The sequence below is a fragment of the Coenobita brevimanus genome, chromosome 8 (assembly GCF_032717465.1).
Source record: "Coenobita brevimanus isolate Jiangsu-jjx chromosome 8, ASM3271746v2, whole genome shotgun sequence".
Lineage (NCBI taxonomy): Eukaryota > Metazoa > Arthropoda > Malacostraca > Decapoda > Coenobitidae > Coenobita > Coenobita brevimanus.
In genome coordinates this window covers 9,295,337-9,309,287 of record NC_136961.1, presented here as the reverse complement: position 1 = coordinate 9,309,287, position 13,951 = coordinate 9,295,337, and positions in this window count along the sequence as shown.

The following is a 13,951-nucleotide window of genomic DNA, read 5'->3' as shown; positions in this document are numbered from 1 at the left end:
AGAGAGAGAGAGAGAGAGAGAGAGAGAGAGCCTCCGTGGTACAGTGGTAGAGTGTGCATTTTCGTACATGGGAGAACCAGGGTTCCCACCCCGCCAGGGTAATAAACTTTGGGAGTGTTCACTCACCCATGTACTGCTTTGGCAGACATAAAGTGTGCTGTGGTTGAACCAGTGTTGCGTACTATAAAGTATGCTTGCACGCAGTCAGCTTGCGCTGGCCGATTACTCTTGGTTCACAGACTACACACACATCCAAAGCCACTCCAACATTACAATCACACTTACAAGCACATCTCACCCTACATACAATCTCTACCAGACAGCCTAAGCCACTTGGTAGAGATACATTGGCTGTATTGCCCCCACTTTGGTCAGGATAGGCCGGTCCTGCAGTGGACACTCAAACTCCTGCTGCTGCTGCTGATATATATATATATATATATATATATATATATATATATATATATATATATATATATATATATATATATATATATATATGTATATAAGAAGGAACCAAAGGCCAGAAGCCCGCAAGACTGTTGCCTCCATTAAAAACAGAGAGAGAGAAAAAAAAAGGTAACAAATAGCTCAATATTATTCAAGATTCGTTAATTTCGAGATGCCTGGGCTCACTGATTTTAAAAGACTGGAGGTCATAGGCGGTGGGAAATACTCGCGTAGACAGAGGAAGGCAGTTCCAATGTTGACCTCTTGCACAAGAAGGCTTGGCAGTAACAGTTAACTCTTAAATTAGAGAGTTGGACAGGAGCGGGATTTGAGTTTGTTACTAGAAGGGACAACCCCATCGCTTGGCGATGGAAAGATGCAAGCAGACATTTCAGAAGAGCAGTGATCATTGAAGTAGCGATAGAAAAGAGACAAAGATGCAAAGATGTGGCAAAAAGACAAAAGATAATGTGAACAAGTAGAGAGGGGAGAGTTAATGAGATCAAAAGCCTTCGACTACCATGCTGAGAAGACCTACATGTGGGGAGCTTCCCTACATGTGAACATTCTACTCCATACAGGGGCAAATAAAACCCACGTATAAAGTCATCAGTTACTGTACAGGGATTAAGAAGTAACGGAGTCGGCTTGGTACATCTAACTTCTTGGAAACAAATATTACAAGGAAGGTAATATGATCTTTCAAAAATAAATCCCGAGAGAATGAAACCCAAACTATGTTCAAAGATGATGCAGGATTGAGTTGGATATTTGTAAAAGGTTAGAGGATAGCCCGGTGAAAGGCTTTGACGGGTTGCAGGATGTTGGAACTGAGTTTTGATGCATTAAAATCAAGAATACTTTTACCTCAGTCAGAGATATGAACCAAGTCAGACATTAGGTGTGGCATAAAATCTTTCCTTTCTTGTTAAAGTAATTGCTGAGATCAATGCTATGAGAAGCGAGTGGAGACGTGAAGGGTGGAGTCGTCAGCATATAAGTGAATAGAGTTAGATGTACAGCTTAGGTCACTTAAATATTGAAGGGAGAGAGTTGGTGATAGGACAGAGCCCTGAGGAACACCACTATTGATAGCTCTAGAAGAACGTTAGCCGTCTACAAGAGCAGCTACAGAACAACCAGAAAAGAAGCTCAAGATGAAAGCACAGACAAAAGGAGAGAAACTGCAAGAAGGCATTTGGGATATTAAAGATTCATTCCAGACTCCATCGAATGTCTTTGAGGTGTCAAGTGCAATGGCAAAGCTTTCGCCAGTCCTTGAAGGAGGATGAAAATGAGTCTGACAGGTAGGTGAGAAGATCGCAAGTGGAGCGTCCCTGGCGGAGCCCATACTGACGATCGGAAAGATTGTGATAAGAAATGTGCCTTAAAATTCTTTTGTTAGGAACTGAATCAAAAACTTTTTCAAGAAGAGGATGTTAAAGCCATTGGACGGGAGTTAGAGGGCTGGAAATGGTCACCCTTCATTGAGACAGGCTGAATGAAAACAACTTCTAGCAAGACGGAAAGGTAAAAGTTGGCAGACATAGGCGAAAGAGATTACCTAGACAGGGGGTAAGCACAGAAGCACAGTTCTTGAGGACAACAGGAGCGACCCCACCAGGTCCATATGCCTAGTTAGTATTGAGACCAGTGATGGCAGAAAATAGATCAACTGAAGAATTTTTAATGTCAGCCATGAGGAAGTCAGAGAGGGAAAGTGGTGGAGGAACAGAACCGGAAACGTCTAAAGTGAAATTGGAGAAAGTCTGAGCGAAAAGTTCTGCTTTATCAGATACAGCCCCAGCTTTAAACATCATGTTATCTGCACAGCAGTGGAAGGTGCTCTAATGGATATACTTTACTTTCTATATGGGGGTGTCAGTGGTTAGCGTTCTCAGAGTGCCCCGAACTGAGAAGTTCTTGGGACGGCTATGAGACCGTTGAATGATAATATGTTCTATATCCCAGTTCATCCGTACCTTGACCTGAAATAGGGATCTGGATTGAAAATTGCTGAGAGAAGACTGGTACTGAACACTTGATCATATACCTCAATGAGTATTGTGCAGCCGATAATCAACAAGATACAGTGCTTTACCATAAACATTTCTTGCCGCCTGGCTGCCTGATTGGCAGAGTTTTTATTTTGAAAAAAAAAAAAAAATTGAAGTTTGATATCGATGTATCATTCATCATATATAAACCAAAAGTCAAATAAACAGAGTAAAAATGCCCTCAGTGAGTGGTTGGCCCCGTCTCTACGACTCGTTAGTTCTTGATATAATTGCAAAATAGACAGTAGGATTTCGTTCTAGTACTTTTGTTGGACGTTCTCTCATGATTGACCTCTTTAGTCCGATAACGTGAATTTGTATTTCTTCCCCACATCCCAACGATTTTTATCCAAATTAGGACTGACTTCGTGGCAGAAGGGTTGATGAAAACTGTAGCAAACATTTCTAGTTGGATGTGTCTCATTCGCTGACCAAAATTCCAGAGGCAATGAGAATATGTTAATGTATTACATCACTGGGCTCAAAGGGTTCAGTTTAAAGTTAATAACAAACAGTGCCTGTTAACATTTTCATTTAGATGACGTATTTCTCATTGTATTTGTATTTTCTCTGGGCATTTTTTTTTTTTTTTTTTTTTAAGTTGGATAGGTATTTTCCAAAATGGTAAAGTTACATGTAACCTTCAATTATCCGTTCACTACACTAGGTTTCCCGAAAGATGAATCAAATCCTTCTGAAAGGAGCAAGAATAAACAGGGAGGAGCACTCAGAGTGTACAGCGCGTCTAAGGGCCGGGAATTGGGCTTTGCCCTGTGACCGTGCTCTTCGGCTAATTGAACCCAAAATCGATATTACTTCATTCTTGCACGACACTTTTCCACCAACTTCTTTAAATCTGATCAGAACTGTGTGCGCTGACCTCTTCCTCAGATTTTGCTTTTTGGTCTTTAGCTGTAACCTTGAGCTTTGACAGACTGTTATCAAAAGCGAATCTCTTTACCCTTGTTTTAACCCAAACTCTTCTACAAAATTTGGGTTAAATCTCGCAAAAACTAGATAAGTCGCTTAACCATGTGAATTTTATTACTGGCATATTGCTCTCAAATACATTATGACAAACCCTCTGGCAACCTTTAACCAAACCACTAAGTTGATACAAACCAAACAATAATTCATATAGCTAAATTTGGTTCCATTTGACTTTCACCCTGATCAGTCACTGTGATATTGACTTTTGACTGACTGTTGTGTAAATCAGATATGTTTATCCTTGCCTTCCATGAACACTTTAGCAAACTGCGATCTAAATTGGATAATAACAAAAAATGTTTATGTTGGCCTTGCTATGTGACTTTCCCTTGTGACACAGTGAAAAAGATAAAAAATAACTAGTAGGTCAACCCCTTCGGTGATTCTCAGCCCATTCACCACGATTGATCCAACTCAGACCAAAACTGTTTTGATTATTTTGTTCACACACAGACACTAGGGTCGAAATATAAACCTTGCCCTAAGACTTTGATCTTTGAATGATTCTCAGAATATAATAAATTTGTTCCTTCTCTACCTTCAACCCTTCCCCAAAGTTTGGTCTGAATTGCATAAATATTTAAATCATCTTCGCTAGGCTAGTCAATGATCTAACTCTGTGACCTTGTCCCATGACTTGCTGTTTTCAGAAGCAATAAATTAGTCCCTTGGTTAACCATGAAACCATTCTCCCATATTCGTTAAAATCGGGTAGAAACTGTTTAGGTTATTTCACACACACACACACACACACACACACACACACACACACACACACACACACACACATGTTGATCAAATCGTAACACCCGTTCTTGCTTCACGAGCGCGGGTGAAATAAATTAGTCTCCAAATCTGTCCAACTTCTCAAAAATAGTTGCATGAAAAAACATGCAATATTTAAAAGAAAAATCTTTATCACCTCAGTCTGATGACCAATTTTAAGTTTTATTTTTGCTGATACCAGACTATTTTATTAATCTTAAGACACATCTCTGTTATTGAAGGAGTTGTTCTCACTGTCGATCAACCTCAGTCTGTCTGGCCGAGGAAACCCATCAACCACAGGCAAGCAACCATGCTGTGAACCAATGTTCCCTTGCGATTGACAGCGTCTCACCACAGACAGGTGCGGGGAAATGTGTGGAGGTTTTTTTTCTTGAGCATAAGTCACATTTGCGTCTTTCGACCCATTTAACAGGGGCACTAAAATAGGTTCCAATTCACTGCGTGACCTGGTTATTTGGCTGCCACCCGGCGTTGTAAATGGTGTCCTGGATTAAACTAAACCATTAAACGTCACTCAGTGTAGAACCACTTGAAGTAGAAAAAAAGAGTAATAAAGAGTAACAGGAAAGAATATAACATAGGTAGGAAGACAGGATAGCAGAAACAGAAATAGAATGATAAAAGTGAAGGAAGAAGTAGGCAACTCTACATCAAGTGAGTGTATGATGGTCACCACTACCTGCCACTAGTAATGATGGAATTAAGAACGGTTATTTTTAACTCTTCCATTTCGAGAAGGATTTCCTAATCTGAATGAAATAATCTGGTGGCGGCAATAATACCGGATATGATAGGTCATCGGAGTAAAGGTATGAATGCAAAGGAATAATGCCTATAAGCTACACGAGAGTCGTTAAAGCCGACAGTTAATGTTCGCTACGACTCCATTGGATTTGCATCAAGGTTTTCAGTAACGTGGGGTAAACATGGAAAAAGGGAAAACAGACTTTATCCAACAGTCTGAACTGAAGCTCTTTCAGTTGCAAGCTAAATTTGTTACCAATGCACCACCTGCTCTTCTGCATCGATAGGCGTAAACCACATTCTTTTCCAGATAATTTGGGCTCAGATTGAAATCCCTTTATCGTGATGTTCGGCTGTATCATTATATCAACACTCACGTATGATGCCTGGCACGAGGATGTACTATGAAATATTTCTAAAGCATACTTTTCATTTTGTTATTAAGCTGTATCAAGATATGAAAATCAGAATGTGAGGCTAGTCACGAAAAAGTGCTATGGTAGAGAGGTAGAGTCCTAGATCTGGATGCCCTGGAATGATGAAATTATGGAGACAGTACTATTCGACCAGATAATGAAGGTAATGGAGAGTCCTAGAAGATCCAAAGCCCGACAGCTTCAGAAAAAATATATAGAAAAGAAAAGGAAGCTAAGCTTTGATGAACTGTAGAGGGCCTTTGACAGAGTCACTAGGGAGGTGGTGAAGAGGGCACTGAGAAGGCTTGAGATCGTGTGGCTGGTTAGAGTGGTTTTGGTTATGTATGTTGTTGCTCCTCGCCCTATTCATTTTTTTGTTATACCTTTCATATGACACCTCATCCTTCCTGTACAGCCACACTTCATATGCACGTCTCTTTTTAGCCACAGCCATACTTACTTCCTCGGTCCACCATTCACTTCCCTTTCTTACACCACCACCCACTCGTCTCACACCAAACACCTCTTCCGCATATCCCACCACAGCACTCTTAAACAACTGCCATTCCTCCTCCACACTGCCATTCTCCTGATCTTTCACTGCGATCTACTCATCTTTCAATTTCTTCTGATACTCTATCGTTTTCTCTCTTTTATCTAACTCACCGACTTTCAAAACCTCCCTGCTACACCTAACTCTCCTAGCTCTCACCCATCTCTTACCTACTCTTAACTTTCCCTCCACCAGGTAGTGGTCACACATACCTCTACCCTCCCCTCTCAAAACTCTCACATCTAACAATCTTCCCATTGCATTCCTGGACACAACCACATAGTCCATCAATGCTCTATCAACAGCCATTCCACCCTCCTGTCTCACCCTTGTATACTTATAAATATCTTTCTTCTCGAACAATGTACTTCTAATCGCCATCTCTCGCTCAACGCACATCCCTATCTTTCGGTCCCCATTTTTATTTCTTCCAGGCACACCATGCATACCAACTACACCGTCAACTGCTACATTTACCACTCTAGCATTCAGATCTCCCATCATTACCACATTCACATTTGCTCCAAAACTCTGCAGACACTCAACATCATTCCAGAAAAACTCCCTCTCTTCTTCATCCCTTTCACTACCAGGCCCATATGCACTCACAAATACCCACAACTCACGTTCAAATTTCACTTTCACAAACATCAGTCTCAATGACACATCCTTCCATTCAGTCACACACTGCTGTACTTCCGGGCTCACTAACAAAGCCAAACACTTCTTTGCCCTTCCTCTATCAACACCTGACAATCTTCCATTCACACTTCCAAACTTAGACTCACCTTTCCCTTTCATTTTTGTTCCACTCAAAGCTAACACATCCAACTTTCTTCTCACAAACATTCTCCCAATCTCCTCCCTTTTAGCCTCAATCGTATTACATCCACGCACACTTATAGATCCAATCTTCAGGGTATGGGGATAACTCAATCGCCCATACCTTTCTATGACCTGTCTCTTTTTAGGAACTAAAATACAGAGGAGGGGGTGCCTAGTCCCCTAACCCCGCCCCTTTTAGTCGCCCTTCACTACACGCAGGGAATACGATGGCATAATTCTTCCTAACAAAACCTGGCCACAGAGTAGTAGTGCTACCCCATAGTGCAGCCAGATTGGTTCCCCCTCCCCCCCGCCACAGGATGGGGTAGGCAGTTGACAGAATTTTCAACAAAACAAGAAAATGATTTGGAAGGAGGCGAAAAGGGTGCGAAAGAGAGAGTCTGGGAAGAAGAGTGAGTAAAAGCAGAGGATGGAAGCATGTTAAATGAGATGTATGCAGTAAGGAAGAGATGGGTGTAGTATTTTGGAAGATTGTTAAATGTAGAGGAGGAAAGGGAGGCTGAGATTGTGGCAGATGGAATGGTGCAAGAAATAAATGTGTTGGGAGAGCTTTAATGATTCTTTGATCACTATGGAGGAAGTGGAGGAGGCAGTAAAGGAGATGAAAACAGGAAAAGCTGCAGGGATGGGTAGATGTGCTGTGGAATGCCTGAAAGGTGGTGGAGTGACTATTTTTGACTGGTTAGTAAGATTGTTGAATGTGTGCTTTGTGAAAGGTATGGTGCCAGTTGACTGGGCAAGTGCTTGTGTGGTCCAACTGTATAAAGGTAAGGGTGATAAGTATGAATGTACTAGCTTTAGTAGTATAAGTCTGTTGAGTGTTGTAAGGTGTATGGTAGAGTGTTAATTAAGAAAGTTAGAGAGGGTACAGAGCGAGTGATTGGTGATGAGCAGTGTGGCTTTAGGAGATGGAGGGGATGCGTGCATTATGTGTTTGCTGTGAGAAAGGTGTGTGAAAAGTATTTAGCGAAAGGTAAGGATGTGCTTTGGGCGTTCATGGATTTAGAGAAAGCGTATGATAGAACTGATAGGGAGGCTTTGTGTACAGTTTTGAGATTGTATGTACCTAGTGGAAGGTTGCTAAAAGGAGTGAAAAGTTTTTATATAAATAGTAGAGCATATGTAAGAGTGAGAAATTCAGTGAATGATTGGTTTCCCGAGAGCCTGGGGCTGCGGCATAGATGTGTGATGTCGCCTTTGTTGTTTATTATTTATGTGGATGGTGTTGTCAGGGAGGTGAATGCAACAGTGTTAGGTGGAGGTCTGAGCCTGCTGTATGCTGATGGTAGAGTGGAATCTGAAGCAGCTGCTGTTTGTGGATGATACTGCACTGGTGGCTGATTCAGAGGAGAGGTTGAGACAGTAGGTGAAGGAGTTTGGAAGGGTGTGTGAAAGGAGGAAATTGAAAACAAATGAGAATAAGAGTAAAGTGATGAAAATGTATGAGGTTGGTAGATGGTAGGAGGATGAATATAGTTTTGAATGGTGAGTTGCTTGAGGAGGTAGAGTGTTTTCAGTATTTAGGGTCACATGTTGCTGTGGCTGGAAGAATAGATGCAGATGTGAAGTATAGAATGAATGAAGTAGGAAAGGTGCTGGGAGGAATGGAAAAGTGTTTAGATGTCGTTTGCTTAGAATGGATGTAAAGAGAAGGATGCATGAGAGTGTTGTGGTACCAGCTGCGTTATATGAGACTGAAACATGGAATATGGGTGTAGCAGAGAGGAAAAGTTTCAATGTAATGGAGATGAGGTGCATGAGGAGTATGTGTGGAGTGATGCATATGGATCGAGTTAGAAATGACGAAGCGCGAAGGAGAACTGGAGTTGTGCGGGAGATGGCTGATCGAGCTGAGAAGAGGGTGTTGCCATGGTTTGGGCATATGGAGAGAATGAATAATGAGCAATTTGTGAAGAAGATAATTAGATCTGATGTGAGAGGTGTAAGGCCGAGAGGAAGACCATGAATAGGATGGATGGACAGTGTGAAGAGAGCGTAGGATGAGAGAGGGATGTCTGTTGAGCAAGGAAAAGTGGCTGTGTGTGATAGAAATGATTGGAGAGAAATTGTGAATGAATAATTGATGACGCAATCGTGAGAGGATATCCTCTCGCATTTGGTCTAATCAGCCGATCAGTTCAGGTGCGGGTAAAGACATGGGTCTATTATGATGTGGCAGGGGTAAACCAGCTCTTCTGTTGGGCCCTGCTGCGGATGTCACTGATTGCACTGCGCAGTTGACCCTCGTGGTGCGGTGAGGATCTGTCCCTTCTCCCTTTGGGGTGAAGATACGAATGAATGTGTTTGAGTGGATGAGTAAATTGGGAGTATGTCGTCCTGTCTCGGCTATCTCCCTTTCCTTGGGGGAAGCAGTCTAGGTAAATAGATAGATTGAGACGTTGCTGCTCACGTTCAGGTGAGAGTGAATGGAGATTTGGGTTACAAATTTCCGGTGAATATTGGCGTGCAGCAGGGGTCAGTCTTAAGCCCATTAGTTTTTGTCATGGTGCCTGAAGCCTTGTCATGGAACTTCAGAAATGTACTCCCATGGGAGGTGTTGTGTGCTGCTGACTTGGTGTTGACTGCAGATTTAGGAAACGGAGAGATGGAATGGGGCACAAAGATTTGAGAGTAAATGCAAATAAAACGAAAGTGATGATATCTGTTTCAGGTGCCAGTACTGTCAAAGCAGAGTGAGTGTGGCCATGGGCAGTTTGTCACGAGGGTGTAGGAAATAACTCCTGTTAGTGCGGTGTTTGTGATAAGTGCGTGATATAAGAGATATTTGGTATTAGAATTTGGTTGCACAATAATGCTGATTTCGTGTACATGGTGTGTCGGGGAAGGCATGTAGAGATTGTCAGGCATGAAAGGACTGCTCATGCTAGAGAGTCTCTTGAGTATGAAGGAGTTTTTTTTTTTTTCCTTTTTTTTTAATTGGGTGATATGTAGTGAAAGTGGAACTGGAACTAGCTCTGTGGTTGGGTTAGGAATGATTGAGAAAATTCATGGAGATGTTGCCTCTCCTAACACTGGGAGGGCTCTCCCTCAGTGCTAAAGGTCCCTTCTGTGCTGCCTGTGTTAGGACTGTTATTCTGTATAGTAGTGGAACCTGGCCCTGGATTCACAAACTGTCGGACGCTCTTGGTGCCTCCCTTACCAGCCGCGCCGCTCCCTTTCGGGTTTACACTTACATGCAGAAACTGTGTCGGCTGCCATTTTATGGCATAAAGTCTCGCTCTCGCAAAGGGACCTCCAGACCACCCTTACAGGATCATGGCTTGGAAATAGAGGCACATATTATCGATTACATGACCCCGACCATAAGAGCGGCGAGTTACCTGCGACTTGGAGGGTACTTCCTTAGGTACACCAGGTACGTACCTTGTACGTGCTTATGTATGCACCCGTGTATGTACTTACGTACGCATCTACGTACGTACTTATGTACACATCCACGTACATAATTATGTACTCATGTACGAACGTATGTTCATGCCTACATATGCACCCAGGTATGTACTTACATACGCACTGATGTACGTACTTGCGTACATACTTGCATACTTATCTATGTATGTTGGCCTACTGATGCATTCATGTACGTACTTACGTACACACGTATGTATGTGTTTACAGAAGTATGTACAAAGGTATGAACTTACGTAAGTATTCACATACGTAAGTACGTACGTGAGTGTTCACGAAACGTACGTACATACGTACTTACCTAAGTATTTACATACCGGTATGTAAGTACTGTACATTCATAAGTACCTAAGTTTTCCCATACGTACGTAATTACGTACTAACCTAAGAATTCACGTACGTATGTAAGTATATACTAACGTACTTACGTAAGTATTCATGTACGTATGTATTCACGTACGTACGTAAATACGTGCTTACGTAAGTATTCCCGTACGTAAATACGGCATACATACGTAAGTATTCACGTACATACTTACGTGTTCAAATACGTAAGTATGTACATACGTACGTAAGTAGTCATGTACGTACGTACGTTTTAATACTTACGTATATACATACGAGTAAATACTTACGTCCGCCGTAGGATGCATTTGTCCTTAAGTACGCACGTGATAACGTGCGTAAATGCATAAGTTCGTGGAGAGAGAGAGAGAGAGAGAGAGAGAGAGAGAGAGAGAGAGAGAGAGGAGGAGGAAGGGGAGGGCAAGATAAAGGGGGAGGGTGTGTTCTGTTTAAAGTCATTCGTGTGATAGATCGGTGGCTGTTGATTGGTTGAACACAATTACCCCAATAAATTCCCTGCTCGCTACGAGGGAGACTTGGAAGGAAGCCAATCATATAGTTCGTGAATAGGCCTTAAGGGGTGGTCGTTGGCTTCTCTGCAACGTCTTGGGACTGTGTCGCCCAGCGGCGGGTAGTGAATTAGGACCCCGGGCAGTAAACGAAGAGAATATTCATAGTCGGATGCGTGCAGAAACGACAGTTATTAGATGGGTGTGTTGTGCGTCCTTGAATGCAAGACCCGGGGGGAAGGGGGACTAGGACTATGAGTGAAGAGTTAAAAGGAAGGATGGGACTTGAATTTATTGGTGCTGTGATGAGGAGGGGTAGATTGAGATGGCTGGATCAAGTTATGAGGATGGAGGACGATATTTTGGTGTGCAAGGTGAGGAGTGTGAACCTCTAGGTTAGGTTTGCGAGAAGCAGACCAAAAAAAGACCAAGGACGAGGTCGTAAAGTGTGACCTTTGGGATAAGGATTGAATAACGAGGCTGCCAGAGATCAAACAACGTGGAGAGCCACCATCAGGTCACCATGGAAGCATTTTGGAGCTTTTATAAATGATAGGATACGATAAGATGGGCTACGAGATATAAGCTCCCAAAGAATGAAAATCTCTACAAAGTCAATGTGAAAACAGTATAAAAACGTGGACTTCCTTTACAAGTCAACAGACAGCCAAGAGACAACGAGAACAACCGAGATACTGTAAAAATGTTTGATTATATTGCAGCCTTGTGGTCTAGTGGTTAGAACGCCCCAGTCGGAGTACCAGCCTTTTTTTTAAGTTTTATCCCTAGGATGAAACTAGAGATTTTTTCGATCACGTAATGCCATCAGAGTAAGTAGTCTGGTCATCTACTCATAAATGTACCGGACTACGGTTGCCTTGCCTCGTGTTCGTAAACTTCGCATTGGGTAATTATGAGACTGGCTGTTAACTCTTTTAAATTTGGCCTCTAAGATTTCTCCGGCTTAGGGAGGATTCTCGTAGTAAATGAGTTGGAAATAATATTCCATTGGCCCCTTGAATCCGGAGGGACATCTTCATGTGGTGACACCGATATGACCGAGCGGTGGGGAAGCTTTGTTGTACTAATGTCCCTCAAACCCCTCCCTCCACACTCTCCAGGAGAATGGTGAGCCAAAGAAGATGGGTGACTTTAGCCTGCAGTCAACCGGGTTCACGTTCAGATAAGCCTGGGGTTGCAAATAGTAGTACTACTTGCTTTTATTGATGATTAGCTTAGGAATAAGGTGTGGTACTCAACGCATTAACGAAGAATAAATGTAAACTATACGATGAGAATACGGAAAATATTCTTAATAAAATAACCATTAGTTAGGAGGAAGTATTGAAAGAAATTAATAAGTTAAAACCTCAATAATCGCCAGGTCCGGACGATATATATGCAAAAATTATAAAAGAAACCAAAGAAGAATTATGTCAGCCACTTTTAACATTATTTAATGACTCTTTAAGTTCAGGAGAAGTTCCCGAAGCGTGGAAGACCGCAAACGTAGTGCCCATCTTTAAAAAGGGTGATAAATCCGCTGCGTCGAATTATCGTCCGATAAGTCTAACGTCAATGGTAGGAAAAATGTTGGAGTCAATTTTGGCAAATAAGATTAGAGAACACTTAGAAAGATTTAATCTTAAAAACGAAAGTCAGCACGGATTCAGGCAAGGACGATCCTGCTTCACAAACTTGTTGTCATTCTACTCGGAGGTCTATGAGACAGTAGATAGCGATAAAGCTTACGATGTTATTTATCTGGACTTTAGTAAAGCTTTTGATAGGGTCCCACACGAAAGGTTAGTTAGAAAGGTTCGAGCACACGGTATAGACGGCGATATCTTAAAATGGATAGAATCCTGGCTGAAAGGACGAAAGCAGAGAGTATTAATAAATGGAACGAAGTCGGACTGGGGATTAGTAACTAGCGGTGTACCACAGGGTTCAGTACTAGGTCCCTTATTATTTATCCTATATATAAATGATCTAGATTTAGGAGTCAATAGCAGCATCAGCAAATTCGCCGACGATACAAAAATAGGGCGTATCATTAACTCGACTGACGATTGCCATAACTTACAAAAAGACCTCAATACATTGTCCAAATGGTCTAAAACTTGGAAAATGGAATTTAACGTTGAAAAATGTAAAGTAGGCAAGACCATTGGAGATACTAAATACAGCTTAGATAACAAAGAAATTAGCAAATCGGAATGCGAGACAGATCTAGGAGTTATGATTAGTAACTACCTTAAACCAAGGCAACAGTGTATTAATGCGAGAAATAAAGCAAATGGGGTCCTAGGATTTATTTCGAGAAGCGTGAGCAATAGATCATCTAAAGTAATACTGAAACTTCATCTAGCATTAGTAAGGCCACATTTAGACTATGCAGTACAATTTTGGTGTCCTTACTATAGAATGGATATTAATTCGTTAGAAAATGTACAGAGAAGAATGACAAAAATGATACGTGACGTCCGGAACCTGTCATATGAAGACAGACTGAAAAGACTAAGTCTGCATTCGCTAGAGAGGCGTAGAGTAAAGGGAGACTTAATTGAGGTGTTTAAGTGGATGAAGGGTATAAATAAGGGAGATATTAGCAAGGTACTTAAAGTGAGCATACAGGATAGAACTAGAAATAATGGTTTCAAACTAGAAAAATTCCGTTTCAGTAAGGAAATAGGTAGAAATTGGTTTGGTAATAGAGTAGTAGACGAATGGAATAAGCTACCTAGTAAAGTAGTTGCTGCCTCTTCCATTGAGAGTTTCAAGCATAGGCTAGATAAGCATATGACTAATAAGGGGTGGATA